Here is an 18010-nt window from a genome sequence, read left to right as displayed (position 1 = left end):
TCCTTGTTCACAGTACCAGATCATTGTTCATTCTCATTCACTCACTGTCATCTGCTGTGTGGGTGACATGTGGAAATTATAATTCAGAATTCCTCAGTCACTGCTGGGCAGCAATAAATAGCTATTCCCCTTGCTCTTAAAATTTCAGTGAAAAAAAATAAAAAATAAATAAAAAATAAATATAAACAAACAAACAAAAAAAAATTTCAGTGAAATAAAAGCTGGGCTGTTACAGCCTTGATGTGTTGATCACTCTGTATGTTTCAGCTCACCACATACCTGTGTCCATTGCAGAGTCAGATCTTGCAGTAGGTATAGGCATAGGCAAGAAAGCCTGTGGCTTCTACTCAGTGGTTCCTAGGATTCGCCTCCAGGCTAACTCCCATGGATAAATAATCCACATGGAAATGTTCTAAAGTAAGTTGGAAGAACAGACATGCTTCTCAGAATATTTTTCCCCCCACAGACACCAATTCTCTCTGAGTCTCCCAACACACAAAACCATCATCCTACCATTCTGAGGAAGAGAGAAAATGTATGCCATTTGACAAGATGGGGAGTGTGGGGGTGGGGAAAAACAGAAGGGAAGGGAGGGAGCATATATGCAGAAGGAACTATGGATTCCCCAAGTACTCTCTCAAAGAGAGTTGGGAGTAGAAGCTGTATTTGCACAATAAACACAGATTTTTACATTAGAATGCATTTTAATTTGTTATGGCTTTATGGAAAATGCTGGAAATTTACCGTGCTAAAGCCCACTCCCCGGAGTCACCTCTTGATGCCAGCACTGTGTACGTGAGCAAATGTGTGTTTGAGTGTCCCCGTGTGTGACCCTATCTACGAAGACTTCATGATTCTCCCCAAGGCATAATGTATTGATGGCTTGTAGGAGAACAGAATCATGTACATATTGTCAGAAGAAGTTTTAGAGATTATCTATTTCATAAAAAGTTGCTATTCACCTACTATGGCTCTGTGGTAGGTGCAGGGTCTAAAAAAATGAATAGGACATCTTATCTGTTGGGACCAAACCCGTCATATTCAAATTAGGATAATTTAAGCATGGCTCATTTATAAAATGACTCTTTAAATAAAACACGAGGGAGGTAGCAGCTGAGCAGTGTGTTACGGTTTAAATGTTTCATGCTGAAACTTAATCCCCAGTGCAGCAGTATGAAGAGGCTGGGTCTTTCCAAGGGAATTAGGTCATGGGGCCTCCACTCTCATGAATGGGATTAGTGCTCTTATGAAAAGACTGGAAGGACTCGGTTTCTTTATACCTGTCTGCCATGTGAGGACACAGCAACAGGTGTTAACTATGGGCCAGAGGGAGCCTTCCTCACATGACACCTAGTGTTCCAAGCCTTGATCTTGGACTTCCCAGCCTCTATAACTGTGAGAAATAAATTACCCAGTCCAACATAGTTGATTATAGCAGTTAAAAAGTCATCATCCCTAGGTCCAAGAGGAACAAGGAGGGAATGTGGTCATTTGAATGTGGAAGGTGTCCCTCAGAGAATGTTGAGAGGAGAGAGCTTTAGTAAGGGAAAAGAAGCCCAAGGCAACATCAAAGGGATGTGACCTGTCACACATGACTCCCTTCCTCCCATCAACTGCTGAGACTTCTGTTGATCCAACCCAACCAAAGCCAGAGGGCAAAAGGGCCCTAGCAGAGCAGTCCAGAGAGGTCAGTTTCTGGGCAGAGGGCAGGGTGAGAAGACTGGAGTGGTTCTGGGTACAAAGAAAAGGCACCTGGTCAAGCCAACAGCCCTTCCTCTAAGATGTTCTCAGGCTAACAAGAAAGTCCAACATGTAAACAAAAACATGTGACTCTTATTATTTGTGGATTTCATGTTTTGAGAATTTGCCTATATTGCCCTCAAATCAATACATGAGGCTTTGCTTTTTTTTTTTTTTTTTTTTTTTGCAGTCGATGATGACAGCTCTCCATATGACATTCCCAATGGCCTATAGAGCAATGTTTTCTCTCAGCTCAGCTCTCAGGCTGTAAATAAGTGACCTTTATGGAGTCTCGTTAGTGGCACATTTTTGTAATTTTTATTGGTGATTTTAGGGTTTAACATGACCCCAAAGTGTAGTGCTAAAATTATGTGTATTGTTCTTAAATGCAAAAAACACTGTGATGTCTTACAGGGAAAAAAATGTATTAGAAAAGCTTTGTTCAAGTAAGTCTATTGCTGTTGACCATTAGTACACATTAATGAATCAACAATAGATGTTAAATCAGGTTTTTCTTAAACAGAATTATGCAATAAAACAAGATTAAGTATTGATTGGTTGACAAAATGTTGTGACTAAAGGCTTTTAGGGAATTTAATACTGCATGTCTCCTACAACAGTTCAGTATTTGCTAGTTGAGTATTCACAGTAACTTCGTAGCACATGACTACTGAATAACAAGAAGAAACTGTAATCATAAAAGACTGTTTGGGTTACCTGATGGAAATATGGTCACAGAACTGTGAGACCACAAAGGACAGAGAGGGCTTCACAGAGGGACTTAAGTCTGAGCTGTGTATTTAATGCAAGTTCCAAGGAGACGAGGGTCTGGAAGGACATTTCACACACAGGAACCACAGTGCATAAAAACACATATTATTCCTATTTCTTCTCCTTTACTATTTTTATGTTAGTACCAAGAGCCCTGAGACTGAAACCAACACATACCAGCTAGAATTATTGCAGTATTTATGGAAGAACCAAGTAGATTAAAATCCTCAGTCTTGAGGTTGAGACTCCCCACCCATCTAGAGCTACACCATCTAGAGCTGCTATGAAGTTTCCAGTCCTTTTGCATTTTCCCAAAGACCGATTTTGCATAGAAGGACCCAAAGGCTGAAAAAAACAACACAAACATTCATTTGCTTTTCTGTTTTGTCTTTCTTATAAGTACTTTTTCACCTAAGATTATGTTTGATTTTTATAGCAATTTGGGGATGGCATTAGGAATGGGGTCTCACTTGATAGAAGAGAGAAGTGATACACAGAAGGTTTCACTGCCATGTCTGGGGCTGTAGAGCTACTTAACAAAAGTGAGATTAGATGATGATGATGATGATGATGATGATGATGATGATGATGATGATGATAATAATAATAATAATAATAAATATTACTATTATAGCTTCCATTTTTGAGCACTTATTATGTACCTGACTCTGCTTAGTATGTTACATTTATTATTTCATTTATTCTTCCCAGGGACCTAAGGGGTAGGTATAATTATTTTCATCTTAATTTTACAGATGAAAGGATAGGACTCAATGGAAATCATTCATAATCCTACAATTAGTAAGTGGCAGAATGGGGGCTTGAAGTTGGAGCTGTTTGTCCCCAAATTCCAATACTCCCAATCATTCTGTGGAATTGATCATAAAGCCATTTATACCAGCCTCTGAGAATACAGAAGCACTGCTTGCCTGGACCTGTTACATTGTTGCAATCTAAATCTACCTTGGCTACATTATTGCATTCCGTATCATATTAGGGCTCTCTCAGACCCTCTTTCACCTATTCTTATTCAAAATTGTTGGAAATAACATTTGTTTAAATAAAGAAGTATTCTGGGCCATCAAGCTGTGTGTAAACCTCTGACCTTCAAGGGAGATCAGTCTCTTTTTTTTTTTTTAATTTTTAATATTTATTTTTCAGTTTTCGGCGGACATAACATCTTTGTTTGTATGTGGTGCTGAGGATCGAACCCGGGCCGCACGCATGCCAGGCGAGCGCTACCGCTTGAGCCACATCCCCAGCCCCAAGAGATCAGTCTCTTGAAGTGGTAGGAAAACAGCAAAATTAAACAAAACATAAACAGAAGTTATGCATTTTCAAATGACCTCGGAGAGAGGTTTGAACCACAAAAATCCTTAAATTTTCAACTAGATCATAACAGCCACTCAGAATTCTGTGTGGATGAATTGAGTTCATTCACATACAGTGCTTAGCTTATAGTCTGCTCCAACTAAAAATTCAATGAATGTCAGGTTAAACTATAGGCTTTAATGAATTTTTTTTCATGCTCAAAGAGTTAGGCAATCTAGTTTCATGGGTTCTGGGATATCAGCTTTGGATAACTGTTTTGAACCTCAGTTCTTTCATCTATAAAATGAGGCAATTTGGAGAAAGTGGTCAGGTGTTATCTCATGGTTAATGTAAATTGTGTAACTGACTATCAGGTTTCTCTTTTCCTGCTAACTGCGTAAATGTTTAGAACAAATATTTTAACAAGCTCGTAGAGGTTTTTTTTTTTTTTTTAGGGGGATTTGTATGTACATTTTGTTTCTCTCCATCTCTTATTTATACACCTTTCCTTAATTTTTTTAAAATTCAGATTTTAATTTTAATATAAAATATTCTTGCAACTTATATTAAGTATGTTTTTGGAATAAAAAATCATGTTAATAAATCCATAAATTGGAAGGAGGGAAATGCCCTCTGTTTTAAGGTATATAATTGTGATAAACAGCATGGATTTGATTTCACACCTTGGTCAAATTATTTTATCTGCTTTAGTTTCCAAAATTATAAGATGAGACAAATAATTATATTTTTATAATAAGATAATTTGTAAAAATTAAAAGATGTAATACACTTGGTAAATGTTAGTCATTATTATTTTTTCTTTTTATATTTTTTTAATTCTAATTAGTTTTATATGACAGTAGAATGCATTTTGACACATCATACATAAATAGAGTATAACATCTTATTCATCTGGCTGTTGTTTTTATTATTATTATTAGTGTTTTCTCTCTCTAGAACCAATTCTCATGCTTCTTCCAGATACTCCATGAAGCAGTGTCTGTTGATGGTTTTTTAAATGAAAACCTAGATATCCTCAGTGATTTGATACTTATCTAAAAATAAGGCAATCCTGCCACACATGCAGCCACAATGTGTGGAACACAGCTTTCCAAGTGATGAAGCAATTCTCCTTTGATAGCCAGGATCCTGTCATTGCTGACGTGCAGCCTGGGGTGGATGTAAAGGATATCTGAAGACAATTGACAGAGAGCTACAAATTTAAGTGGCAAAGTATAAAGATTTCATTTTGCAATGTTTGTTCAACCATTTTTATTGAACTGCCATTATATTCCACTCTCCATGCCAGACTCGGAGGATGCGGCAGGAGCAAGACATACTCCACACTCTTAGATGTGATGGCTGATGGGTGGGATGAAGGCAAGTGTATCAGTAATCAAAAGCAACAACGTAGTGGTATGCTTGAGGAAACTTAGGGGCTATTGGAGTTTAGCCTAAGGAATGCTAATCTGCCAGACACAGAGGAATGTTGGAAGAAGTAACATAACAGCTAGGGGGATACCAGAAGGAGGAGTAAAGTTAGGTAGGTAAACTGAGAGAAAGAGTGGAGAGGAGAGAAAAGGGAGAACAAAACATCCTCAGCAAGAAGCTTGGCTTGTGCAAAGGTCAAACCCAAGCAAATTTGGGGAACTAAAAGAGGTTCCTTTTAGGTGAGGCACAACATGTATGTTCACATGTAAGAGCCCCACAAGATAGATGCTGGATCAGGAAGACCCTGGGAGGCTTTGAAAGTGAGTTTGGGTTTCATCCTGAGGACAGTAGGGAGTTAATGAAGTACTTTAAGCCTGAGAAGGAAATGCCCTCTGTTTTAAGGACATCATGTAAAATTTCACATTCAGGGGATATTGACGTGCAACCAGTCCACTTCACTTTATAGATGAGGAAACAAGAGAGAGGCAAAGCCACTTGCCTAAGATTATTTTTCTGTTAGTTGCAAAACTAGGAGCAAAAGGCAAGCCTCTGGATTTCCAACAAGGTGGCTTCAAAAGGTTGAATTCCTTCCCCTTTATAAGTAAATAGAACTCAGGGGTCAGGGAAATATTTCTTCCTAAGATCTAGCCAAATACATATGTAATAGTCATTTTTTTTCTAATTTTACTTATTTTTTTTTTTTTGTACCAGGGATTGAACCCAGGTGTGCTTAACCACTGAGCCACATCCCCAGTCCTTTTTTATATTTTTTACTTAGAGACAAGGTCTTGCTAAGTTTCTAAGGCTGGTTTTGAGCTTGTGATCCTCCTGCCTCAGCCTCCCAGGCTGCTGGGATTACAGACATGCGCCAACAAGCCTGGCTTTTTTTTTTTTTTTTTTTTTTTAATGTTTTGAACAACTTCTTCCTGAAAGGTGAAAAGACAAGATGGAACAGCAGGCAAAAAAAAAAAAAAAAAAAGTCTTCCAGAAAATGGAAACTTCAAAATAACATGCCTGTTAGAATTAAAATCAAATTTCCATCACAGTGGAAAATTGAAAATTAAAAAAAAAAGAAAGAAAAGAAATCCTGAGTTCTGTTTTTAAAGCCATCCTCCACAAACACCCCCACAAATTTTCTCACATGGCATCAGGGAAAGGAATTATATATATATATATATGTCATCATTTCTAAAATAGCCATTTAAATTGGATGAGTGATGCAACATCAAGCCACAAAAGAATCCTCAGCACTTGGGAAATGATGTGAGATGGGTGAAGGCAAAGACTTCACACAAGCCCTTTCCTGAGACTTGAATAAAGTGACTCCTCTATAAATAGCCCTTTGTAGGAACAGCTGGGTGATTAATTTGTGGGCTCTAGCAAAACATTACAAAAGGGCTCTTTTGTAACAAGACTTCATCCCCTATATCTATATACATTTTACAATGCCTCAAATGCTTTTAAATTAGTCACCTAATTTAGTTACCTCATGTAACTATAATCCCTTTATTGTGAGTATGGCAGCATCTCTGGAGCAGAATGGAGAAATGCCTTACTTAGTTGTCTCAAGGTTAGGATTGGATCCAGCCTGACTTCTGTCTGGTCTGAGGGTCCTCAGGCTGCATCTCAATGAACAGTTTCTCTGAAGAGCCCTAAATGGCGCCTGTCCTTTCAGTTCCTTCAGAGCCCTGGTTTTTCCTGAAGTGCCTGTCATCTTTTTGCAAGGCGATTCTGCCTGAATGAAGTAGAAGCAGGGCCCTTGCTATGAAAATGGCAGCTTCAGGATTCTGCTCCAAGGATCTGAAAGGAAGAGAGACGTTCTTTTGAGCAAAGGAGCAGCACTACTCAGCAAGCTTTAGTGGAAGAAAGTCTCTACCCCAGTCCTGCCTGTTTGTTCTGTCATTTCACCTGACAGGGCTTCTCCCAGCCTTAACTGGATGCTGGTAGATACTTAGCCCCAAGGGGGCAGGAACCCTGTCTTTTGCACACCAGTACATACCCAGATTCTAATACCGTGCTTGGAACAAAATAGATGATCAACGAAGATCAGATAGATAAGTGAACATTTAGAAATACTGTGAGACCTATCAGATCCGAATGGCACTTGAAGCTTCCATCCTTCCCGGGCTGCAGGTGTGGTTCCCTGGTGACAGGAATTGCGGGGACGGAGGACAAGTACTCCCTTCACTCCCAGAGCAGAGCGGCAAGCTGTTTTGGAACTGGAGGCCTGGATACGGAGTCCAAGGTGCAGGTCAGGGGTGCGCCGGGCGCCCCTCGCCACAGCCATTTCCGGCTCTTTGTGTGACAGCTGCGGCGGCAAAGGGGCCGAGCACCAGGAGTGAAGGAGGAGCTGAAACGGGCGCGGGGGCGGGGCCGAGGGCGGGGCCGAGCGCGGCGGCGGAGCGGAGCCTGGCCGAGCATCCTGCGCCCCGGCGCGGGGCCTGCGGTAGCCTCCGGCCCCTCCCCTGGACGTGCTGCACACCCAGGTAAGTGGAACTCGCTGGTCTCGGAGCCCGTGCGGGGGCCGAGATCCTGCTGAGGACAGGGATGCAGACGTGAGGATGCGTGAGGCGCCGGCGTCACCTCTCCCAGCCCGCCGGGGGCGCTCGGCGTCGCGGCCAGGGTAGGGCTGCCTGGGGCCCCCGGAGGCCCGGCAGAGGGCCTTGAGAGACCCTTTCCCCCTCGGTCCACAGTGGGCCCAGCTGCGCGATCCCTCTGCCTGGAGACGCCGGCACCGCGCTGGGCTAGGAGCGGCGGCGGCCGCCGCAGCAGCAGCAGCAGCGGCATCAGCAGCAGGTGCGCGGCCTGGACCCCAGCCGTTAGCGCGAGAGGAGGCGGTGCTAACTCGGGGACCCGAGACACCTGCAGCGGCCGCTAGCCTGGCGCCGGTGACATTCTTGCGCCCAGGTACTGCAGAGCGCCCACCCCCGCTTCTGCTACCGCAGCCACCATCACCTCCCCCCCGGGCCAGCCAGAGCCTCCAGGGCCTGCCTGGCAGCCGCCTTGGGCACACAGGCCCTGGGGTGAACGTGAGATGGGTGGGGCGAGGGGCGCAGCAGCAGCGTTTGAGGGTGGAGGGCTTTGATGAGTGAGGAAGCACGTCCTACCTGCCTTGAAGCATTCTGGCCTACCCTCATCGCTCTTAGTTGGCTGGGACCTGGGAGGAGATGGGGAAAGGGGATCAGTGGGCACACTCCTGGGGGAAAAGGTTGGTTTTCTTGAGTTGTGTAGACCCAGAAAGCTGCCTATCTGTCTGTTGTGGGTTATACTTTAAAGACCACCCTATTACCTACCCCACCCCCCCAAAAAAATATGTGCAGAGGAAGAGGAGGAGATGCCCTGTTTTGATGGGGGTGGGGGTAGGCAGGTAGCATGGTGTCATAGAATTATGGTTCTCTAAACAGAGAACCTGGCTAGGAAGGACAGTCTCTCTCCAGGTGCCTCCCCAGCCCAGGGCATCTGACTTTGAACTTCACTTGCCCAGTTTTCCCATGTGGAAACAATCAAATCACCCCAGCTGATGAGCTGTCAGCTGCTCCTCCTCCGCCCCATGTTGGGTCAAGAATAGGGCAAGGACCTTCTGCTGGCTCCTGGGTACAGGTCTAGGAGGGTGGGGGCCCCTTTTCCACTTCTTGCCTTTATCACCTTTGGGGCAGTGGAACTCTGACCTTACTAGGGCACCGGCCCTGTTGCCACTCATGCCACAACCCAGGGGTCCTCAAATCTTGGAGGGCAAAAATCTAGGTCCATATCCCTGGGCAGGACTGTGCAGGCCTTGAAGGTTGTTTTTCCCCTCAGAAAACCCTCTTGGGTGTCCCTCTCCAAGGCCTCCCATCTCCAATTCCTCAGGATTCCCTGTGCTTCCCTAGTTCTCCAGTGTGAAAACTTGTTTTCGAGAAAGTAACCAGGGAGTGGTTATCTTGAAGAGCTAAATATAAAAGGATTTCCCTTTTGATGCAGAGCAGGTGCTTTCGGAGTCATTTGACCAGAAAGAAAATAAAATATTTGATATTTTTAATGGTATAATTTCAGAATTGAGGTAGCAGTGGGGGTGGGTAGCTGGGTAGGGTTTTATTTTTACCTGGGTGGGGGGTACAGATTTCTGAAATGACTAGCTGTCAGCTCTGTATTCAGCAAGGGCAGCTTTGGCCCCCAGGCCAAGAATACTGTAGAAGTGTGTGTGTGTGTGTGTGTGTGTGTGTGTAACTGGTCAGGGGTTACTGTCACCAGGCTTTTGCTGGGCACCCAGTGTCCACTTGTGGGATGTGAAACTTGGATATAATGAATTCCTTGCTGGCACTAGCTACCATCTGCCAGGGTAGTTATAAGGCCCCAAGCTGCGTGTGTTGTTGTTGCAAAGACTGTGCCTCTGGGTAGTTCTGCTCACTGAGCCTCTGGCTGGGGGCATTAGCTCTGTGCTCACTAAGCTTCTTTATTATATTTCCTGGCCAGTTCTGACTGGTTCTGTAGGCCCCCAAGGCTGCCTGTTCACTTCATGTTGAAAAATGAAAAAGGAAAAACTTGCTTTGGGGATAGGGTATACAATCTAGTCAGCTTGGAGAGTTTTGCTCCAGTCAAAATAGATGTGGGTCCAGAGAAGGAATTTAAAAACTAGTGCAGGGCCCCAGGAGAACACTACATGTCCCCTCTGATAAATGGTACCCTCTCAGTGTTCAGCTGCTGTCATTGACCAGAAAGCGAATTAGGTGATGAATAGACAACAAGCTAATTAACATTGGGAACAGCGCTCCTGGAAAACAGAGCATGGCTCCAGTGCTCACGTTTAAGGAGCAGCCTACACACTCAAAGAGGCTTCTCTTTGGCCACTGTTTGCCCCAGGGTTCCACCAAGAGCTTCACAAAATGGGCTTTTGTAGCCTCCATGTGGCCACCATAACAATAAGTCTATTTCTTTACTGGCAAGAATTAATTATTCACTTGTAGTTGACGAAAGCAGACATCAGTCACCTCATTGGAGCCTTTGTGCAAAGCCTTTGGTCTTGCCTTGAGGAGCAGAGCCATGTCTGGGGTTTGGAGGATGGCCTGCATTAGCCAGAGGAGGTGGGAGGGACATGCTGCTGCCTTCTAGGCAGTGAAGGGGAGGCCAGCTGTGGTGGGGGAGGGACTGGTACATCTTTGGATGCTCTTGTTAAATGAGGGATGCCTGAAAGCGCTGAGCAGAGTGCTTAGCAAAAAAAAAAAAAAAAATTCTATTTATACCTTTATTGCTGTAATGTATTATTTACATAATCATTAAGAATTTGGCTCAAGTGCATAGTCAACCCCACAGATCTAACTAACCCCTCTACCTTCGGCGCTTTCCTGAATTTTGCTTCTTCCTGGAGAGTTGAACTCTGATCAATTTCAGTACCTGCCAAAGGCACTGAAAAGAAACAGGGATCCTGCGCGGTGATGTCAGCAAAGGCTTCAGTAAGAAGCTCTAAGGAAGGTGGGTGGAACTTGAGTGGGAAGGAGGAGGAAGAGGGAAGAATTGGACGAACAGAAGCCCAGAGGTAATTCTCACATTTCAACACCCAGAGTTCAGGCAAGACCTCTTGCTCTGTGTGTATTCTGCATTTTGCAACCAACCAGAAATGACAAGGGCATGCTTGGCTTTTGTCTTGCTTCTGAGAAAGTCAGAGCAGCCCAGGGGACTTAGGACACAGGACTTATCCCCAACTTTCTGTGTACCCTGAATTCCAGACACTACCTTTCTGACTTTAAAAATTAAGCAATGGAAAGCAATTTGGCTAGCTTGTTGCCTGCCTGTCACCAGAGGAGACCTCAGATGAGATAATGTCTGTAAAGCCCAGTCTGAGGAGAAGGGGCTGTGGAAATCGGAAGAGAAGGAGGCTCCTGAATGTGTGACTCTTGGATGGGTGCCCTCCATTCCTAAAGGAACAATTTATTAATTATATGTTGTGTGTCAATTAAAGAAGATGAGTCTGTGGCCTTTCTATACCATGGAGCCAACGAGAAACTGAAAGGCACTTTGTGATTCAGATTCTGTAAGGTCCCTGGATGGCCTTGTCTGTAGCAAGGTATTTCAGAACTCTGTCAGTGGGTGTGGGACACTTCCCAGGATGCCTAGAGTTTCTGTAATGGCTTTCTAGCCATGGACATTATTCTGAGGGCTGTGTGTGATGTGCCCAAAGAATGGCCACTTTACACATATTCTCTGATCCTGGTAACAAAGGAAAAAATGAATTAGGTGCAAATTCCTGAAAGAAATGGTTTTGAGAAGGCAGAGCTTGAATTCAGGCAGAATTTCTTACAGGGATCATTCTGGTTGAGTGGCAGAAGCAGTTCAGTGAGACAGGAAAGCAAAGGCAGCCTTCTGGAGGGAGAGGTGATGGACAATGACCCATCCCTAGGTCTTTGGACAGTGTGTTTGTCAGGTCATCCTGTAGCAGGGCTTCTAGACTATAAGCTTTAGGTGGAAGAGGACTATGTAGTTTATCCACATCACTATCAACTTGTGTTCAAGTGAGGCAGGAGATAAGATCCTTTGCAGAAAGTAAAGGTAGCAGACTGGTTAGGAAACTTCAGGAGACATCCCAAGTTTGCAACAGCTGTCTGTGGGTGGAATAGGAAATCAGCTGAGGGATGAATGAGGGGATTGTATGGCTTCACTGACAGCCCAGCTGAAATCAAAAGCAGCCTGTAGGGCTGACCTCATAGAAGATGCTTAATAACTCAATGTTAAGTGTAGGGATAACTGAGAACTGTTTTCAGTTTGTGTTTTTAAAATGTGATGTTTTAAGACCAATTTTGGCCAGGTGCAGTGGCTCATGCCTGTAATCCCAGCAGCCCAGGAGGCTGAGGCAGAGAATCACGAGTTCAAAGTCAGTCTCAGCAACTTAGCGAGGCCCTAAGCAACTCAGTGAGAACCTGTCTCTAAATAAAATACAAAAAAAGGGCTGGGGATGTGGTTCAGTGATTAAGTATCCCTGAGTTAAATCTCTGGTACCAAAATAAAAGACCAGTTTTGGCAAGGTAGGAATGATGAGACAAGAATTCAAATCTCAACCTACAAATTGGTTATACCTCCATATGGGAAAGAGGATGAGGACCTCCTTCCTATGGTTGGATTTGGAGACCACATGACCGAAGAATTTTCTTTTTTTAAAAGAAGTCTGAGATTCTTAGTGTAATGAGGCTAATGTAGATGCTTTGGAGGACCATGATGTTTTAAATTAAAAAATAATTTTTTAAGCAGAAGACATGAATTTTGTATTGAATTTTCGTCATTGGTGCATATGTTCAACAAATCATTCAGGAAGTGTTAATTAAGCAAGTGATACCTTACCAGTTTGTGTCCATCTCTGTGCTAGTTGCTGTTGGTCAGATCCAGGAAAGAGGGCCATCCCTGGCATTCTTGGCGATCCAAAGAATTAGCAGAACATGAAATAGTTTGTCGTGCAGTAGGAAATTGTGAAGTCTATACTGTGAGCACTGTAGGAAATGAGATAAACAAAGGCTATTGTAGAACTTGGCTGGCCAGGCCTCTGTGGGAGAGGCTCCCCTTGACCTGAGCCTTGATGGATGGGCAGCATTTGAGGAGGGTACAGTCCACAAGGGTGATAGCTTAAGCAAAGGCACAAAGCAAAGAATGTTCATGGTCAGGTTTATGGCTCTGTGTACAGGTTAGCCACAGTAGATAATCCATCTGAGCTTCTCTAAGAAAGCCCTTTGGGTGGAATGTCCCAATTCTAGTCAGAGCCATTTCCTGTAGAGTTGGAAGGACCCAAAGGCTCAAGTCTTCAATGGTTGTTTTTGTTTTTCCTTTTTTCAAAGTAAGCTTGATGGAAAATTTGATAGGCTCAATACCTCATGCCTTACAGTCAGTCCCCCAGCTTTTCCCCATTTTCTCCCACTCAACAGGAGAGAGAAAAATGCAAGCAATGATATTATGGGGACATTTTAAACCCTCACATAAAATAACAAATACCTGGTTTGCAAACATCAGTACTGAGACTGGTAGTACGAGGTACACACAAGGACCTTCACAACGGGCAGTTTCAACATCCTGGCTGAGGACCACTACAGGCTAACCTCCAGGTTTACAGACAGGGAAATTTAGAGACCTCTTAGAGTAAGTGAAAATGTGACTCCAGGGACTGAGTCAGTCTTCAGACTGAGCCATGTTCGAGTTGCAGCTTTGCGATGATAAGCTGAGGTCTGCTTGCTTTGCAAACCTGAAGTCTCACTCTTGGTTTCCACAGCAGATGCAGCAGCTTCCCTTCCTAAGTTTTTGCAGGTGTCTCTGAGGGGCAGCTCCTCCCCCCAGTTACAGTCATGGTGGAGTTCTTCATAGGGTGGCCACTCTGGGCCCCCGTGGGAGCCAATCAGCAAGCCACCTTTTGCTGGTGTGACCTCCCCACCTGAAAGTGCTCACAGCCATCGCCCTGAGCTGTTGGCATCTGCCTGGTTTGGTTATCAACGGAAAGGCTTCCTCCACCCTGACAGCACAGGAAGCAACTGAGAAAAATGGCACATTAATGGCAAGCCCTCCTCCCTCCCCACAGAGATCTTTTTCTCTGCTGCCTTGCAAAAAGCAAGAAAAGTAGGGGCCTTCAGCAGAGGCCCGCGTCCAGGCTGACTTGGACTTCTCAGCTCTGACCTCAGGTCCCCCAAATGGAAAGAAGCTGCAGGTGACAGGCCTCTGGTCCCAAAAGACCAGCGGGGGACACTGAGACAGCAGACTGTGTTGCCTGAAGTGTTGATGTCTAACTGCTGGCAAGGAGGCTTTGGGTGGTTGTCTTTTAAAGTCAATTTTAAAATTTTGATCAAAGTAATACCTGCATGCGCTTAAAAAAAGAGTCAAACATTATTGAAAGACTCATAATGAGAACTAAACATCCAGGGCTCACCTTCCCTAGGGGAGGCTGCTTTTAACTCAGAACCCACCAATCCTTCCAGTAGTTGCCTCCAGATCTCTAAATGACAAGCTCACAGTCTGTTTCTTGATTTATCTATTGTGCACATTGTCCGTTACTTCCTGCTCTGATGAATGACGATCATTCCATCCTCCTCCTCCTAATATATTCAAAGCTCCATTTTAATCTAAATCATGTTTAAAGCATCTATATTACTAAAATGCATAAATGCTGATAATAAGAGGGCCAAAGAATGTTCTTTGGGTTGTGTGGGTTTTTTTTTTTTTTTTTGGTTGTTGTTGTTGTTATTTGTTTTTTTTTTTTTTTTGGTACTGGGGATATAACTCAGGGGTACTCAACCATTGAGCCACGTCCCCTGCTCTATTTTATATTGTATTTAGAGACTGACTTCATAGCACCTCACCATTGCTGAGATTGGCTTTGAACTCGGGATCCTCCTGCCTCAGCCTCCCGGGTGGTTGGGGATTATAGGCCTGCACCACCGCACCCAGCTTCTTTGTTTTTTTGTTCTGCTGGGGATTGGATCCTGGGCCTCACATGCCAGACAAACACTCTTACCACTAAGCTACATCCCCAGTCCTGTATTTCTTTTCTTATATGGCTTTTTGTTTTAGATTACATTTGAATTAATTGTCTAGATTAGAATTGATCCTTCCTTTCTTTTTCTCTTTTGAACATGATCCTCTTTTTCTGTTAAGCTTCTGACATGTTGGTGATTGGGCTGATTTCGCTCCTCTTCCCAGGTCTTCTTAGTGTTAGCCTCTCATTGGCCAAGTCACCCTGCACAGGTCCCTTCCCTTCTCTGGGTCTCAGTTTTCTCATAGGTAGGAAAAGAGCTCAGCTCAGTGGAGCTGTCCTGCCCACATTTCTTGTTTGTTCTAAGTCTCAAAGCCCATCACCTGGCCCACCTGGCACTCAGGTGTTTGTCATTTAAGAAGGTGGAGCAGGTGGGACCTGAGGGCAGGCCATGAAACAAACACAGAAGGCGTGGGAGGAGCACAGGAGAGGCTGGGGGCGGGGTTGGGCAGTGTGGGCGTGTCCACCACTGCTTTCCCCTCCCTCTGTCCTGGGTAACACTGGGTTTTGCCCACCACAGCCTTTGCTTGTGGGAGCAGCGTTAGCATTCCCAAAGCCCCTGGCCCATCTCCAGGTCTCTTTGGACTCCTCCTGCTAATGTTATACCCAAAATTTTCCAAAAGTGGTCGTGAAAGTACTAACATTTTTGTGAACCACTTTTATTGAGACATAGTTGGCATACTTTGCGATTCACCCATTTGAACTATACAGTTCAGTGATTTTTAGTATATCCACAGAGTTGTGTAACCATAATCACAGACAATTTTAGAACATTTTCAGCACCCCTGAGAGAAACCTCATGCCCTTGAGCCGCTGAGCTCCTCTCCCTGCAACCCACACCCGAGCCCTAGGCAACCACTCGTCTGCTGTAAGGTCTCCTTAGACTTACCTGTTCAGCACACGTCCTGTGCAAATGGACTCTCACAGTCCAGAGCCTGGGGTGGCTGGCTTCTTTAACTCATAATGTTTGATGTTCATGGATTTCTTCAGGGTGGCAGCAGTGCCTGGAGTGAAGTTCTTTCTGTGGCTGAATAGTACTGCATTGTGTGGTCCTGCCACGTTTTGTTTATCCCTTCGTAGGTTGATAAACATGTGGTTGTATTTCCTCTTTTTGTCTATTATGTACAATGCTGGTATGAATTTTGTGTTCAAGATTTTGCATGAACATTTAGTTTTGTTTCTCTTGGAAACAACACCTAGGAGTGGAATTGTGGGTCATATGGTAATTCAGGGTCTAAAAATTTGAGGATCTGCTAGTCTGTTTTTCCAAATTGCTGCAGCTTTTCGATTTCCCAGTAGTGGTGCCAGTTTCTCTGTCCTTTTTATTACAGCATCCTAATAGAGGTGGAGTATCATTGTGTGTCACTGTGATTTGCATTTCCCTAGTCACTAAGGACATTAAGTTTTTCCTGTGCTTATTGACTTTTGTATATCTTCTTTGGAGAAAGGTCTCTTGCGATCCTTTACCCATTTTTTTTAAAAAAATTATTTTTTTATTTTTGAGTTTTAACAATTCTTCGTATAGGCTGAAACAGGAGGATCGCCAGTTCAAAGCCAGCCTCAGCAAAAGCAAGGCACTAAGCAACTCAGTGAGACCTTGTCTCTAAATAAAATTCAAAATAGGGCTGGGGATGTGGCTCAGTGGTCGAGTGCCCTGAGTTCAATCCCTGGTACCAAAAATAAATAAATAAATAAACTAAAATTGTATAGATATTGTATATACTTAGCAGATATATGATTTGCAAATCTTTTCTTTCATTCTAGGGATTGTCTTTCACTTTTTATGAGGGTATCCTTTGAAGCATAAAAGTTTTCCATGTTGAGGATGTCTAATTTATGTTTTGTCATTTGTGGTTTTGATGTCACCACATAATTCAAGGTCACAAAGATTTACTCCTATGTTTTCTCCTAAGAGCTTGACAGTTTGAACTCACATTTAGGTCTTTCATTCACTTTGAGTTAGTTTGTTGTAAGAGGTAGGGTTTCAACTTCATTCTTTTACTCATGAATATCCAGTTGTCCCAGCACTGATTGTTTGGGGGGGGGAGGCAGTCTTTCTCCATTGGTGCATAATCTCTCTCTAGTCAAAAACCAAATCAACCATCACTTCCACTCCTAGTTCTGTTTCATCGATCTGTGTGTCTATCATCACAACTATTGTAGAAAGTTTTGAAATCAGGAAGTGGAGTGCTCAAATTTTATTGTTCTTTTTCAAGATGGCTTGGTGGTCCTAGGTGGGGCCCTTGAATTTCCATGTGAATTTTAGGATCAGTTCCTTAGGAATTTGCTCAGAAAAGCTGCAGAGTTTTTAATAGGCATTAGGTTGAAGCTTTAGATGAATTTGGGAAACTTTGCCACCTTGATACTGAGCCTTCTAATCTATAAACCTGAGATGCCTTTTCATTTATTTATGCCTACTTTAAACTTTTTCAGAAATGTTTTATAGTTTTCAGAGTATATGTCTTGTGCTTATTTGTTAAATGTGTTCCTGTGGTATATTCGTTTTGATGCTCTTGTAGGTAGACTTGTTTTCCTAATTTCATTTTCAGATTATTTATTGCTCAGTATATAAAGATATAATTGATCTTATGTACTAATATGGTATCCCACAACCTTGTTGAACATTTTTGTTGAGTCTAATGGATTTTTAGCAAATTAAAAAAAAATTTCCACATACAAGATCATGGTTATCTGTGAATAATAACATGCACAGCTTCCTTCCTACTGGATGCCTTCTGTTTAATTTCCTTCTCTTATATCCTAGCTAGGACCTTGAATAAAATGTTGAATAGAGATGGGGAGAGCAGGCTTTGTCTTATTCCTGATCTTAAGGGAAAGGATTTTTTTTTTTTTTGTAACTGCTCTTTATCTGGTTAAGGAAGTTCCCTCTATTACTAGTTTGTTTTTAATTACTACTTCTGTTTGGAGGGGAGGAGGACTGGGTATTGAATCCAAAGGTGCTTTACCTCTGAGTTACAGTTCCAGTCCTTTTTTAAAAATTTTTAATTAAAAAAATTAGTTGTAGATGGACACAATACCTTTATTTTATTTATTTATGGGGTGCTGAAGATCAAACCCAGAGCTCCATGCATGTGAGGCAAGCAAGCATTCTACCACTGAGCCCCAACCCCAGACCTTGTTTTTTATTTTAAGACAGGGTCTCACTAAATTGCTGACACTGGCCTCAAACTTTCAGTCCTGCTGCCTCAGTCTCCTGTATAGTTTGGATTATAGGTTTATACCCACAACGACACCTGGCTGTTACTAGTTTTTGACTGGTTT

General features: G+C 43.2%; 1 protein-coding gene across 2 annotated transcripts in view; it reads left to right on the top strand.

Annotated features, from left to right (window-relative positions):
• The first annotated feature begins 7630 nt into the window (after positions 1-7630).
• Positions 7631-18010, top strand: part of Cyfip2 (cytoplasmic FMR1 interacting protein 2) — a 129574-nt gene continuing 119194 nt past the window's right edge. Inside the window, exon 1 of one of the 2 annotated variants that reach the window (XM_027938620.2) lies at positions 7631-7739. The gene's annotated coding sequence lies outside the window, so the exon portion shown is untranslated. Of the gene's footprint in view, positions 7740-7812; positions 8161-18010 lie in introns of those variants that run through there. The other variant, XM_027938621.2, reaches the window with a different exon arrangement.

This window comes from Marmota flaviventris, chromosome 5 (assembly GCF_047511675.1).
Source record: "Marmota flaviventris isolate mMarFla1 chromosome 5, mMarFla1.hap1, whole genome shotgun sequence".
NCBI classification, from domain to species: Eukaryota; Metazoa; Chordata; class Mammalia; order Rodentia; family Sciuridae; genus Marmota; species Marmota flaviventris.
This window is presented reverse-complemented; position numbering and strand designations above follow the sequence as displayed.